Source organism: Malania oleifera, chromosome 3 (assembly GCF_029873635.1).
Source record: "Malania oleifera isolate guangnan ecotype guangnan chromosome 3, ASM2987363v1, whole genome shotgun sequence".
In the NCBI taxonomy this organism is placed as follows: Eukaryota; Viridiplantae; Streptophyta; class Magnoliopsida; order Santalales; family Ximeniaceae; genus Malania; species Malania oleifera.
The window spans coordinates 51867088-51883888 of record NC_080419.1 but is presented as its reverse complement, the minus strand read 5'-3'; positions in this window follow the sequence as shown (position 1 = coordinate 51883888).

The following is a 16801-nucleotide window of genomic DNA, read 5'->3' as shown; positions in this document are numbered from 1 at the left end:
GGTTGTGGATTAAATAGAGAAATAATTTTTTGCTAAAAGTTTGAAGAATCAACAATAAGTTAAGAATTTTTAAAAAGATTTACAAGAAAATTTTAAAAACCCAATTCACCCCCCTCTTAGGACTACACCTTGGTTTTCAAAAATCTTAGGGTCATTTCCCACAAAATCCAATTAACCTGATCAAAACTTACCCTTCAGAGAGGGCAGATCAACTGTACTATCTCAGCGGAGCTTTATCCGCTCTCCTATCAGGGGCTCCTGAAAAGTTCATATAATTTGGGGTGAGACACCTCTCAGTAAGGGAAATAAACTAATACTAGTGTGTGGCAACAAGAGCATTTCTGTGATATACGTATAATCATATACATAAACATAATCAGTAAAACTATATGTATTATTTTTGGAAAAAACATGTATAATCAGAGCATAGCAGAACATACATGATTTTCATTGCATAACTTATCTCATATAATAAGAATACGAAAAAAAATCCTGGTAGGTTAGCTGGTTGTTGTCATGTATTACCCCCACATGACTGGGTTGTGTAGCCCGAAGGCGGGACTTGACAATGGTTAGCTGACCACTGTCAAGTCAAAAGTATAGTCTGTAAGTCTGATGGGTTTGCCAGACCTAGTCCGTACACCAGGGGCTCTCACACTTCTTAAAACCACATCGACCATCCATCCTCACACTATTCCGTACAGCAGCATTAACACAATATCATGATGATCATGAACACATAGCAGCGGTACCGTGCAAGTGCTAGCCTAAACCAAGCCAACCAGGTTCTAATCATGGATATTTCATACTATTAATTTCCAAATCAATATCATCACATCATTTTGCATATTTATATATATCATAAAAATCATCGGCCCGTACGCCGATATTTCATAATTTACCATACCTCAGCCCATACGCCGGTAAAACATATAAACCCTTGGCCCATACATTGGTTTTTCTTTATTTAAAACAATTCCATATCATCATCATATTCCCAAAAAACAGTAATTCATCATAAAATCTACTCATGCCACACAAAATGGGTATTTTGTATAATAACATACTATCATTTTCAGCAGTATTTCCCAACATAATGTATATATATATATATAGATATTCCCGAAATCAAATGCTATAAAATATAGTTATAGTTTTCATAAAAACACCTAACTTAGTTTATCCCTTTACCTAATTCTTGAGAAGCCCCTAAAATAAGCAGTCCCGCACCCGCAGGGTTCCCCGTTCAACACCCTGAAAATGACATTTTTCAGAACTAAAGTTCAGTATTTTTACGCATACTACATTTTCTACAATTGTAGTGAAGGCAAAATACTGAATAAAAGCCTTATTCTGAATTTGGGATGAATTTCGAACTAGTCCCACCGACGATCCACTTCAGCAGAAATGTAGAGAACTTCCCCAGGAGTGTCGTGGTAACTTCAGATCGTTGAACTGGCAAGAGATCGGCCCAAAATCCTTGAGAGAAGGATGGGAAACCGAAGAGGAGAGAGAAAATGAGGGTTGTGCATGAATTTTTGGCCAAAAATGAAGATTTTGCCTATTTATACACTGGCATTTGTCGACGAGCCACGTCACCTCGTCGACGAGGTCAAGAAGACAGTTCGTCGACAAACTATCTCCTCGTTGATGAAATTCAGAGTCACCCAAAGCATTCTCTCGGTATTTTCTTGTCGATGAAGACCTGCTTTGCCCCCTTTTAATTTCTTTTTCTCCCTCTTTATTATTTAAATATTATAAATTCTCTAGGTCACTACATTTATAGCCAAAGACATGGAAATAGGAAATATTAGGTCTATGGTCATTCCAAAATTCATAAAGAGTTTTATTAAGGGTAGGCCTAATCAGAACTCTATTCAATACATAGCACGCAATGCTCACTACTTCGGCCTAAAAGTATTTGGATAACTTATGTTCATTTAGCATTGTTCTACTCATTTCTTATAGGGATCTATTCTTTCTTTCAACTACTCCATTCTATTGTGGTGTCCTAGGTGCCAAAAAATTATACGAGATTCCTAGTGAATCACAGTATTCTTCCATACCCTTGTTTTGAAACTCTCTACCCCTATCACTTCATATGTGTGTGATTGTATAACCCTTTTCATTATGAATTCTTCTACATATATTAATAAAATTTTCACATGCTTCATCTTTATGTGCAAGAAACAATACCTATGTGAATCTGGAATAATCGTCAACAATGATGAAAGCATATGACATACCCCCTAGACTTTGAGTTTGATTAGGACCAAATAAATCTAAGTGCAACAATTGAAGTGGTCTAGTGGTGGAGATGACTTTTTGAGAAGTAATGTGTATTCCCAACAAAAGGGGGGGGGGGGGGGAATTGGGTTTTAAAATCTTCTTTTTAAACTTTTAGTTAAGTATAACCCTTCTTCAATTTTAGCTTTGATTCAACAAATATATATATATTCAGCAATCACACCCTCTTATCAACTCTTATGAACAAGAGAAGATACTGCTAATTCAACTTTTAGAATTTTAATAGATAAAAATTTAGATCATATTTTCTTTTCAGTATACTTCAAAGACAATATCGATTTCTGAAAGTTATCTTGAATTTTCTTTTAATCTAGTTTCAATAGAATGATTTATTAAACAAGATTAAATATTCACCACTTTAGAAATTTCAATCCCATCAACTACTTGATTCAAATCAATATTCAATATTCAATTTCAAGCTCAAACCTTTGAGGTGAAGATATATTTGATCTAAAATATGAATCAAAAACTTAATCAACCAATTAATAAGGTTAGTATGCTGATTTCACAATATGAATCAAAATAAAGATTTCAGCAAGCTTTCAAAATTCAGACTTTGAATTTAAGTATGAAACAAATCAGTAAGTTAATGAGCTTTGATACTTATCAATAAACACACTTCCTTTAATCAAGGTTTCCGCAAAAGATTAATCAACGCACTCCCTTTGAGGTTTCCGCAAAAGATCAATCAACGTACTCCTTTAAATCAAAGTTTCCTCAATTCCCAATAACAGATTAATTTTCAAAAATTAAGTAAACATACACGCAATTATATATATGCAAAAAATTAAAGAGATTAGGGAAGAGAAGAACATGAGATTTTACGAGGTTTGGCTATACCCACCTACGTCTTCGCCTTAGGTAAACCACCCAATGATTTCACTATACCACTCCCTTAACTGGGTGGAGCAAACCTTTTACACACTCCTTCAAGTAGGATGGGGCCCTTCTTTCCAAGCGATACCCCACACTCGGTACAACGATTCAACAACTTGAATCGTCAAATACAATAAACAAAAACAAGAGTCTTGTGTACAAGAACAACTCTCAATAAAAGCAGATTAGTACAATTGATTAGCATAATATACTTCAATCAAAATTCAATATAGAAATATGAAACTCAAGAATTTATTACTGGGATTCTTTAGATTTGAAGAAATCTCAGTTAAAGCACAAGAACCTCAAGCTTTAATTAAGCAAATATTTAGCAAATTGCTTCTCAGAAAATATTCACCAAATACTCTTTGAATGTGAAAGAATTTGATCAATAGCTGATTTTTTATCTTTGTTGGTGTGTGTAATCCTTGAGTTTTTAGCATGAATTTATAGATTTTAAAAAGTATTTTTCGTGTTGCCCAAGTTGCTTGGAGTATCCCAAGTTTTCACAAAGTTTGGTGGCCAAGAAATCACTTTTAGAAAGTTTCCTAGTTGTTAAAATTTGAATTTTACGATGGTTAGTCGACTGGACTTAGAGGGTCAGTTGCCTGGGCCTTTTTAAATCAGTGTATTTCTGAGAAGTAAAGGGTTAGTTGCCTGGGCGTGATGGCTCAGTCGTCTGACCTGGTTTTGTCAGCTTGTCAGTCAACTGGTCAGTCGCCTAGACTTGCTGTCAACTTCAACCACCCATTATTATTTGGGTCATAAAGTTTTCTATACAACTCCAAATTAGATGTTTTAAGTATCAAATGAAATCTAAGAGAAAATCCTACAACTTTTATGTTGAACGTTTTTGAAGATAAGAAACAATTGATAGAGAAAATTTCTTATCAATGTAGATATATAAAAAAGAATAGAATTCGGAGAATCCTGTTTTGATGTTTTTTATTCCAAAAATAATTTTAACCTTTTTGAAATAACTTTTGACCTTATAAAAATATTTTTCAAGTATTTTAAAAGGTGTCTAAGTCCAAGTAATTAACCTAAGAGTTTCATCCATCCATAGTGAAATCGATTGAAGTATTTACATGAGACTTCTTAAAATTTTGAACTTTCTAATCAATAAGTCTTCATGTATTTGCTTTGCTCTCAATATCTTCATGTATTTGCTTTGCTTTTAATATCTTCATGTATTTACTTTGACTTCCTTCATAGCTCATTAACTTTATGCTTTAATAGTCTTTTAGCTTCATAAGATCTTCTATCTTTGATTTCGAGCTTTCAAAAGACTTTGTCAAGCACTTGTTTTTGAACACTTTAGTCCTGAATCTTCACTTACTCAAATATGTTAAGTTCCTTTACTTTGTTATCATCAAAACAAGATTTTAAGCCTTGTGAGGCCAACAATCTCCCTCTTTTTGATGATGACAATTAAGGAGCAAAAAAATGAGTAAGATCATGAACGTATACTTTCTTTTTTTTTTTGGTTTTTTTGGTTTTTTTTTTTTTTAACTAAAAGAGGGCGGCACCTCTATTTATTTATTAATCTACCCTCACTTTTGGCGGAGGAATACCGTGGTTACAAGATAAGCAAAAAGAAAATTACAGAAAAATCTTTCTAAAAAAACAACACCAGCAACCAACCAAATCAAGCTAACAAAACTAAAACATAACTAACAAATAAGATGAAAACATAAACACAACCGAAAACATATCAAAATACGCCAAATAAAACTCTAGAGTTGAACTAACGATGAACGGATGAATGTATACTAACTCAGTGTATATGTTAAGAATGAATATCAATATCATGCTAATATTTCAAGATCATAGTTGAGCCAATATACATGCTTAGGTATGCAGGTGTCATGCTCAATTTTTGCCCAAAAATTCTTTCCCTTTTGACATCAATCAAAAAAAGCAAAAAAATAAAAATAAAATATAAATAAATATAAATATCAAGGCAATGAGCAACCGTAAGTAAAAGTATATATTCAGTGAAGGCACAAAACAGAAACTTTGCATTCATCATGCATAAAAAGATAGACACTAAGTCCCAAAATAGCATGAGAAAATACAAAAGATTGCATATTAGAATTTTCAATAATTTCCAGTAATCATGATATCATTACTTAATAAGTATAACTTCCCCTAAATGAAATGTATTTCATATTCAATAAATTCAGAATTTCATTCTTGAAGTATAAACTATGTATTCATGAATGTGTCAAGATTACCAATCATGCTTTTTAATTTATCATGACATGATCAAATATCAATTAATTTCATGTAAGTACTCATGGATACCAATATCAAGAATAATACCAATATCACATCAATATCATAACATGCTCATGTTTAGCAAGTTATTTCAATTTTGCAACTCAATCTCTCTCTCTCTCTCTCTCCCTCTCCTTATTTATATCAACAAAAGGGTAAATCAAAAGAAATATTATGCAAAAGTACTAAGGATAAAAAAAAAATTTCGCATTTAGATCACAACAAAAAGGTCCATAATCCAACATATATTTCAATCATGACATGGTCATCCATTATTTAGCATGCCAAAAAAAATATAACATAATCCAACATCAGCATGTGAACTAAGATGGTCAAGAGAAAAAAAAGAAAAAAAGAGCTAAGCAAAAAATAGTAGTGTCAAATATTTCAACTCAGCTTAGTGTTTGGTTTTAGAAAATTCTTTTGAATATGAATACCAAAATTCATATGCCTTTCCAAATCTCAATACTTTCTAAGTCACGCCTTGTACAATCCAAGCTTTCTTGATTGTAGCCAACAATACCATTCTTGTATTTATTTGTTTCAATAAGCTCATAAAATCATCTTTGAAATTGTCCATTTCAACTCCTTCAATATCCTTGTATTAGTTTATGCATTATATTATCAAGGTCTCTAATATAGTAGTCATATTTGTTAATAATTTACGTTTTAAGCATTTATCTATTATTAAAGCACACTTATAGTCATCACTAAATCTCTTTTTGAATTGGCTTCCTTAGATCCTGTAGGCTATAGAGGCATCCCTTTTCATTTTAGTATAAATTTAGCTTTCTTAATTCCTAAAAAGAATGACTATTCCTAAGATCTAGGGAGTCCTTGGTTTGTGAACTAGGCTTTCATCTTGGTAACTATACTTTCTTAGGTCTTGATGGTTTAACAAAAGATGTTTCTTTTACTTTCCAAACATACTTAGTTTTCACACCCTTTCTCTTTAATGGACATTCAAACTTAATGTGTCTTTTCTTCTTACATAGGAAGCATGTGGTGTGAATGTAAACATTTGAAGAGGTGCTAGCATAGTCTTTAGAGGCTCGTACAAAGTACCCTATGTAGAGGTTCTTTTTCCTTGTGTTCTCTACTCCATTGAATCCTATACCTTCTTTATCCAAAGAAATTCTTTGTGATCCAACCATTTTATCAAAGTTCTCCTTTCCTTAAGTGAAGTTGTAAATTATTTTATTTTGATACTCAATTTTACTTTCAAGGCAAAGTATTTTTGAATCTTTTATTCTTTTGTAGTTTGCTTGCATCCTTACTAGCTCTTTAGTCATATGATTTATTTTGCTTTCAAGTTCACCAATTACTAGGTCATTTTCTTTTTCAATAGAAGTTTGAGATCTTAAATCTTCTAGTTCTTTCATTACTTTTTCATTCTTGCTTTCCAATCTCTTGATTTTTAAATCCGTTTCTTTTTCAACATGATTTTTTGATTCTAATTTTTTCATTATAGCTTCATTCTTATTTTTCAATGAAGTATATTGCTTAGTTACTTTAACTAGAATCTTATGAACTTTAAATTATTCTGTTTTGTAGTTCTTCATAAGATGGTCTACTCTTATCATTGGATTTATCAGATGAATCGTAACAAGAATCATTAAATGATTTGGGTGAGGAGCTTTGTACTTCATCATCATCCCATGCCATAAGACAACCATTTGCAATCTCTTGGTCACTTAATTCACATTCTGAGCTACTAGAACTTATATTGTCCCATGTAGTGGATTTCATTGCCTTTTTCTTTTTCTTCTTAGAATCCTTCTTGAGTTGTGGACAATTTGGTTTTATGTGTCCAACGTTCTTGCAATTATAGCATGTAGGAGGTTCTTTCTTTGTTTTCTTTTCATTAGTTTCTTCTTCAACTGATTTTGAGTCCTAGAATTTTCTTTTATTCTTCTTTCTTAGGATTTTCGCAAGTCTCTTGGATATGAGGGCTATATTGTTATCATCCATCACCTCTTCATCTTCATCGCTAGAACTTTCACTTGAGGCTTTAAATACAATGGATTCCTTGGCTTTAGATTTTCCTCTAGTTCTTTCGTTTATTGTCATCTCATATGTGAGTAGGGATCCTATTAATTCATCAAGGAAGGTGTTTCTCAAATTTCTTCCTTTAGTTATTGCAGTGGCCTTAGGTTCCCAAATCGGTGGAAGTCCTCTACGGATATTCCAAATCATCTCATAGGTTAAGTAATTTTTTCCTAAAACATTTAGGGAGTTTATTATATGGGTGAACCTTGTGTACATACAAGTAATAGTTTCATTTGGGTTCATCCTAAAAGCCTTATACTCACTTATAAGCATGCCGATTCTACTATCTCTAACATCAACTATTCCTTCATAGATTATCTCTAGTTTAACCCATATTTCTTTGGCTGATTTACATGCCATGACCCTATTGAATTCATTTACATCAAGAGCACAATATAAAGCATTTATAGTACTTGAGTTTACTTGCAACATTTTATGGTCATTGTTGGTCATCTCTTTTTCCTCCTTAGGTATTTCTTTACTATCCAAGATTTTAGTAGGGATAAAGTCACCCAGTATGACAACTTTCCTTGCTTTCCAATCCATAGTTTGTAAATAAATTCTCATTCTCTGTTTCCAAAAGGTGTAGTTTACGCCGCAGAAGAGAGGTGGTTTATAAGAGGATTGATGTTCAGCAAAGGGAGATATACCTAAGTGTGCTATAGGGATCTTTATGTAGCTTTTAGTTAAGATTTACTACAACCTAGGGCTCTGATACCAATTGAGAAGTAGGATGTATTTCCAAGAGGGGGGTGAATTGGGTTTTAAATTTTTCTTTGCAAACTTTCAAAATTTTAATAGATAAAAATTCAGATAAGATTTTCTTTTCAGTATACTTCAAAGACAATATCGATTTCTGAAAGTTATCTTGAATTTTCTTTTAATCTTGTTTCAATAGAATGATTTATTAAACAACATTAAATATTCACCACTTTAGAAATTTCAATCAAATCAACTCCTTGATTCAAATCAATATTCAATTTCAAGTTCAAATCTTTGAGGTGAAGACACAGCTGATCTAAAATATAAATCAAAAACTTAATCAAACAATCAATAAAGTTAGTATGCTGATTTCACAATATGAATCAAAATAAAGATTTCAGCAAGCTTCCAAAATTCAGACTTTGAATTTAAGTATGAAACAATTTAGTAAGTTAATGAGCTATGATACTTATCAATCAACACACTTCCTTTAATCGAGGTTTCCGCAAAATATTAATCAACGCACTCCCTTAAAGGTTTCCACAAATGATCAATCAGCGTACTCCATTAAATCAAAGTTTACTCAATTCCCAATAATAGATTAATTTTCAACAATTAAGTAAACATACACACAATTTATATATATATATATATATATATATATATATATATATATACAGAAAGTTAAAGAGATTAGGGAAGAGAACAACACGAGATTTTACGAGGTTCGGCTATACCCGCCTACGTCCTTGCCTTAGGTAAACCACCCAAGAATTTCACTATACTGCCCTCTTAACCGAGCAGAGCAAACCTTTTACACACTCCTTCAAGTAGGATGGAACCATCCTCTCCAAGCGATATCACACGTTCGGTACAACGATTCAACAACTTGAACCATAAAAAATTATAACAAAAACAAGAGTCTTGCATACAAAAAAAACTCTCAATAAGAGCAGATTAATACAATTGATTAGCACAATATACTTCAATCAAAATTTAATATAGAAATATGAAGCTCAAGAATTTATCACCAGGGTTATTTAGATTTGATGAAATCTCAGTTAAAGCACAACAACCTCAAGCTTTAAGTCAGCAAATATTCAACAAATAGCTTCTTAGAAAATATTCACCAAGAACTCTTTGAATGTGAAAGAATTTGATCAATAGCTGATTTTTTATCTTTGTTGGTGTGTGTAATCCTTGAGTTTAGCATGTATTTTTAGAGTTTAAAAAGTATTTTTTGTGTTGCCCAAGTTGTTTTGGAGTATTTCCCAAGTTTTCACAAAGTTTGGTGGTGAAAAAATCACTTTTGGAAAGTTTCCAAATTGTTAAAATTTAAATTTTACGAAGGTCAGTCGACTGGACTTAGAGGGTTAGTCTCCTAGGCATGATGGGTCAATCTCCTGACTTGGTTTTTTCAGCTTGTTAGTCAACTAGTCAGTCGCCTGGACTTACTGTCAACTTCAACCACCCTTTAGTATTTGAGTCATAACTTTTTCTATACAATTCCAAATTAAACATTCTTAGTATCAACGGAAAGTTAAGAGAAAATCCTACAAATTTTATGTTGAACATTTTTGAAAATAAGAAAACATTGAGAGCAAATTGCACATAAATGCAGATATAGAAAAAAGAATAGAATTTGGAGAATCCTGCTTTGGTGTTTTTCATTCCAAAAATAATTTTAACCTTTTTAAAATAACTTTTGACCTTATAAAAATATTTTCCAAGTATTTTAAAAGGTATCTAGGTCCTAGTAATTAACCTAAGAGTTTCATGCATCCATATTGAAATCGATTGAAGTATTTACATGAAACTTCTTAAAATTTTGAACTTTCTAATCACTAAGCCTTCATGTATTTGCTTTGCTCTCAATATCTTCATGTATTTGCTTTGCTTTCAATATCTTCTTGTATTTGCTTTGACTTCCTTCATAGCTCATTGAATTTATGCTTCAATAGTCTTTTAGCTTCATAAGATCTTCTATCTTTGATTTCGAGCTTTCAAAAGACTTTGTCAAGCACTTGTTCTTGAACACTTAAGTCCTGAATCATCACTTAATTAAATATGTTAAGTTCCTTTGCTTTGTTATCCTCAAAAAAATATTCTAAGCCTTGTTAGGCCAACACTTTCTTTTTCTTAAAAGTAGATCTAGCTTGTTTTCCTAGTTGGCATGCATCACATATAATATCTTTCACAAACGTAGTTCTAGGTAAACCCTTAATTGATTCTCCCTTAACTAGTTTAGACAATAATTCCATGTTTGCATGTCCTAATCCCCTATGCCAAATCCAACTTGCCTCATTTATAGCAGAAAAAAAATTTACATGTTGACAGGCTAAGTTATGAAAACTAGTGGTATAGACGTTCTTATTTCTTTCTGCAACAAACAAAATTTTATTCTCAGATTTGTTTTCTACTATGCATCTATCATGCTCAAATGATACTCTATATCCTTTATCACAAAGCTAGCTTATACTTAACAAATTATGTTTCAATCCATCAACCAATAAAACATTATCTATCATGAGAGAGGGATCCTTACCAACCTTACGTACTCTAATGATTCAACCTTTTGCGTTGTCGTCGAAGGTGACGAATCCTCCATCCTTAGGTGTGATGGACGCGGACTTGGCTTTTTCTTTGGTCATGTATCAAGAGCATCTACTATCCATATATCATTTGTCCTTTGAAGCAGACGATCTCAAGCACACCTGCAATGGAAAATTAATTTACTAATTTTTGTACCCATATTTTCTTGGGTCCATGGGGGTTAGTGCTCGACTCTCCTTTGACTTTCCTAACCCTCTTAATTTTAACATCTTTGTTCTTAAAAGGACAATCAAATTTTATGTGACCTAACTTCTTGCATTTAAAGAATGTAATATATTTATAAGATTCTTTATATGGAACATAAACTTTTGACTCTCTCACAAAGTGACCCATGTAAAGGTGTTTTTTTGTTTTAGGTTTTCTTTTCCATTAAAATCAAGTCCTTCCTTACCTAGAGAATTTCTTTGAGTTCCAAGACAATTTTCAAATTTTTTTTGACCCTCTATGAATTTATAAATAATTTTAGATTTGTCTTCCAAATTTATTTCTAACTCCTCAATTTTCAAATCCTTTTCTTTTATTAAAGAGGTATGAGACTCATTTTATTTTTCTAACAACTTTGAAAATTCCTTTTAAAAGTTAAGGTGCAGTCCCAAGAGGGAGGTGAATTGGGTTAATAAAATTTTCTTTTAATTCTTTAATGAGTTCTTAAAAAACTTAGTTTATTTAAATCAATCCACAATCTCAACACAAGTAAATAATGATCAAACAAACAAATCAAACACAATTGAATTGAAATAACAGTTGTAGCACTTCAAGAACTCAAGATAGAAGCCTTGTGAATATATGTTGATTTCAAGCCCTGTATTTGAATGAGATTTGTTTGCACCCTCTTAACCAAGATTTTCGCAAATGATTAAACAACGTGCTCCCTTTTTAGGTTTCCGCAAACGTTTAATCAAACGTACTTTCTTTAGGTTAAAAGTTTTCTTGATTTCACTTTTTAGCTTTCAGCAACCTACACTCATACACCCACAATATATATATATATATATGTATGTATGTATGTATGTATGTATGTATGTATATACTGAAAATAAAGAGAAGGGTAAGAATGATACCAGAATTTTTACAAGGTTCGACTTATCTCCAGCCTACGTCCTCACCTTAGGCCAATACCAACTAAGGATTTCACTATCGCACTCCTTTCCGGGTGGAGCAAACCATTTACAAAAATACCTCCTTTAGGGTAGAGCCCCTCTCCAAGCGATACCTCATGCTTGGTCAACGATCCAACAACCTGGAATCGTCACAATCTACAAAAATAATGTTGGTCTTACAAGGCTTAAAATCTTGTTTTGATGATAACAAATCATAGGAACTTAACATATTTGGTTAAGTGATAATATTTTAAGACTCAAGTATGAGGATCATTGAAAGCTTATACTTTAAAGAAAGATGATCAAATGAAGATTAAAAGGCATGGATTCAAAGATGGTCTAATAAAGCTTGAAGATCATGAGAGCATGAATATTAAGAGAACTTGCTAAAAGCTTAAAATATATTGAAGCTCGAAGACAAGTATGAAGACTTAAGTGCTTAGAATGTCAAAGTCTTAAGAAGTCTTTATGTAAGTACTTCATTCGATTTCAATATGGATACATGAAACTCTTAGGGTAATTACTTGGACCTAGATACCTTTTAAAATACTTGGAAAATAATTTTATAAGGTTAAAAATTATTTGAAAAATGTTAAAATTACTTTTGGAATGAAAAGCACCAAAATAGGATTTTCCAAATTCTATTATTTTTTTATATATCTGTATTAAGGAGCATTTTCTCTATCAAACACTTCTTATCATAAAAAGTGTTCAACATGAAATTTATTGAATTTTCTCTTATCTTTCTGTTGATACTAAGAACATCCAATTTGGAGTTAAATAGAAAAAGTTATAGTCAAAATACTGAAGGGTGATCGAAGTTGACAACACCTCAACTAACTAACTGGTCAGCCAACTGACCAAGATGAACTGGGTTTTGTCAGCCAATTGGCTGGTCAGCAGACTGACCAATTTGAACTATGTTCAGTTAGCTGACTGATAATTATTTTTTAAAAATCTTGGATAGACAGAATGGACTTAGCCGTAGCCGGCTGACCTTGTATAAACACTTACCCAGATGCCTGTCGAGCCAATTGACTCTACGGCAATTTAAATTTTAAACTTTAACGCGAAAATTCTAATAATTAGTTTTTCAAATCTAAACGTTGTTAAAACTTAGGGGACACTTCGAGCAACTTGGGAAACAAGGAAACTCACTTTAAAAACTTTATAAATGCATGGTTTTGCAAATTAAATTATACCAAGCAAATGAAAATCAATTCTCAAAGTTGAAACTCTCATACTCTTAAAGCTCTCATGCTCTCATCTTTGCACTTCTGAATTGCTAAGATTTTCTGGAAGCAACTGATCAATCCTTCTCTATATTTCTGAATTGTTGATTCTCATTTAGAAGGAAAACTTGGTGAAATCTCTTTTGAACTTCAATTGTATTTCATATTAATATTTTGATTGAAGCATATAGTATTTAAAATTGTACTAATCCACCCTATCTGAGGGTAATTATTTGTACACAGATTATTAATCTTGTTCTTGTAGATTTGATGATTCAAGGATTGTTTGGATCGTTGCCCGAGTGTGCGGTATCGCTTGGAGAGACATTGCTTTAGCCTAGTGACGAGGTGTTTGAGCATGGGGTATCGCTTGTAAGGTTTTGTTCCACCCGAAAAGGAACTTGTATAGTGGAATCCTTTGGTGGTATTGGCCAAAGGCAAGGACGTGGGCTGGGGATAAGACAAACCTCGTAAAAAACCTGGTGTCACTCTCTTTCCCTTACTCTCTTTATTTTTCAGCATAGATTAACTGCGTGGATGATTTATATTTTTTAATCATAAAAACTATGTGGATTGGATTTTAAATAAGCTGAAGTTTAATTTGTTTTTGGGATTGTGAAAATCAAAAGGGAGTACGTTGGTTGATCAGTAATTTGTGGAAACCTTAAGGGAGTACGTTGATTTGTTAACAACCCAAAACCTATTAACAGAAGGTTTATTTTAAATCTATATTTTGGGAAGAGTGTAGATGTTATATTGATTATCATAAAGAAAGATCAAATTCATTTTTTGTAGGACTTGAATCAAATTTGATATACATAGGGCAACAAAGGTTGAAACTTATCTAAGAGTTAAAGCTCATATATTGATTGAATATATTGTGGTTGAATGGTTTAAAGTTTTATATTGATTAGGGTGTGTTGATATTCCAAAGTTGTGGTTAAGCTAACTAAGTATTAAAGGTTAAATTAATCTTGATAGTACTGTAATGCATATATTGACTTATGCTTAGTAAATCAATTGTTTGATTGGGTGATTAAGTTTTAATAAATTGTGTTTTGGTTTGAGGATTGAATAAGTAAGTAAACACTTTGCTGTGTGATTGTTAAATCAGCAAGAGGTTAAGAATCTTAAAAAGAATTAAAAGAAAATTTAAATAACCTAATTCACCCCCCCCCCCCGTCTTGGGACTACACCTTACTTTTCAAACAAGATAGAGAAACTGTGTACAAAGAATTACCCTCAAATAAGGCAGATTAGTACAATTTCAAACTATATGCTTCAATCAAAAATATCAACAAGAAAATAAGATTGAAGCTCAAGATATGATATCACCAAGTTTCTTCATTCTTCTCTTAGATGAGATTTAGTGGTTCAGAATTCAAAGAAGAATCACCAGTTGCTTTAGAATTATCACAACAATTCTATTTAGCAAGGTTGAGCAAGAGGGAGCTTCGAGAGTATGTGAGAGTTTTAGCTTGAGAATAGATTTTCAATGGCTTGGTAATGTTTGATTTCACAAACCATGTATTTATAGGCTTAGAAAAGTAATTTCGTGTTGCTCAAGGTTGTTTGGAGTATCCTCCAAGATTTTATAAAATTTGGAAAGAAATTTAATATTAAAATTTAAAACTTTTAAAATTTTTAGGCATTAACAGTGTTCAAACGTCTAAGGAGTCGAGCTCAGTCGTCTGAGATACTTTAAAACTCTGAAAAGCTCTTCTGGACACAGGGTCAGACGACAAAGGTTTTCACTTTAGTCGTCTAGGCCTCTACTACCTCTTCAGGATTTTGGCACAAAAAATCTTCAGAAGACTGAACTAATTCTTCAGTCGTCTAATCAAATTCTTCAGACGTATGGGGCTTTATCTTCAGTCGTCTGGGAAGACAAATTTCAATTTTTCAGTTTTGTTTTCAAAAACCTCTTTGCTCTCTTGCTTTCCTCATTCATAAAATTTTTCCTGGGGTTTTGAAAATAAAGTCTCTAAGTCCATAACCCCTAAAGAGCTTCAAAAATATTTCATGTTATATTCCAGAATTGAAGTACTTACATCATACATCTGAAAGCCCTTAATACTCTAAGCTTTATGCCTTCCAAGGTATGGCTTTGAGTTTCTTTTGACTTGAGCTTGAGTCAGCTTTAGATATCCTTATGCTTTCATCATTTTGGTGTTGCTTGAGCTTTTGTTGGATCACTTTAAATTTGAATATGACTTGTTTAGACCTTCAGTGATCTTAAGCATGCATTTATACTTTCTTTTGAACCTTGTATTTAAATATTCCTGCAACATCACCACTTTACCAATATATGTTAATCCATCCTTCATTTGTTATCATCAAAAAAATATTTGAAAGCCTTGTTAGGTCAACACCTTTAATTTTAATTTCAAATTAGAATTTATTTTTTTTTAACATTTTCTCAAGCATTTTAAGAGTATACATATATTCCTATTGTAATTCATTATACAAAGTCATGCTATCATCATTATCAGAATCACTAGAATAATATGATGATGAGGAGCAAAAAGACTGTACCATGTGATCTTCATGTGCCATTAGAAACAAATTAGCAACCTGATCGTCGCTTGATTCAGAGTCTAAGCTGCTGGTACTGTGTGTGTCCCAACTGACCTTCAGTGCTTTCTTCTTCTTTTGGGGAACTTTCTTTAGTTGAGGACAACCCGGCTTGATGTGACCAGCTTCTTTGTGGTTGTAGCACGTCAAAGGATCATCCTTTTGCTTCTTTATGCTTGACTTTCCTTTTTTTGTTTTTGAGTCCCAGAATTTTCTGGTATACTTCTTGTTCTTTTTAGGAATTTTTTGAACTTCTTAGTTAGAAGAGCCATATTGTCTTCCGATTCTGAAGAACTCTCTTCACTGAAACTTCTAGAAGATGCTTTGAGGGCTGTTACTTTCTTAGCTTTCTTTTGCTAACTCAATCTTTCGTTTACCGTCAGTTTGTATGTGATGGGTGATCCAATTAGTTCATCTAGTGTCATTGCTTTCAGATTCCTTCCTTTGGCTATAGCGGTAGTCTTTGCCTCCTAGATTGGTGGGAGACCCCCAAGAGTTTTCTTGATCATTTTACAAGTAGGGTAAGTCTTACTAAGAGCATACAATGAATTTGTAATATAGGTGAACCTGTTGTACATAGATTGGATTGATTCACTAGAAAACATTTTAAATGCTTCGTATTCACTTGTAAGCATGTCTATCCTACTGTCTTTTACATCTTTAGTGTCTTCATATGTGATTTCTAATTTATCCCATATTTCCTTAGCAGTTGTACAAGCCATGACCCTATTAAATTCATTTACGTCTAAAGCAGAGTATAAAAGATTCATTGCAGTAGCATTCATTTGAACAACTTTCATGTCCTCATTTGTATATTCATCTTCAGTCATAAGTACATTTTCTCTTTCTACAATTTTCATAGGAATATGATTTCCTTTAGAGACAACTTTCCATACTTTCCAATCAACATTTTGAAGAGAGATACACATTCTTTGTTTCTAGTAGGTGTACTTAACACCACAAAAAATAGGTGGTCATGTGGATGAGTGTCCCTCATCCAATGAGGTTACATTGATGTGTGTCATCATGATCTTTTATAAAAATGTTTAAATCTAGTGCAACATCGCT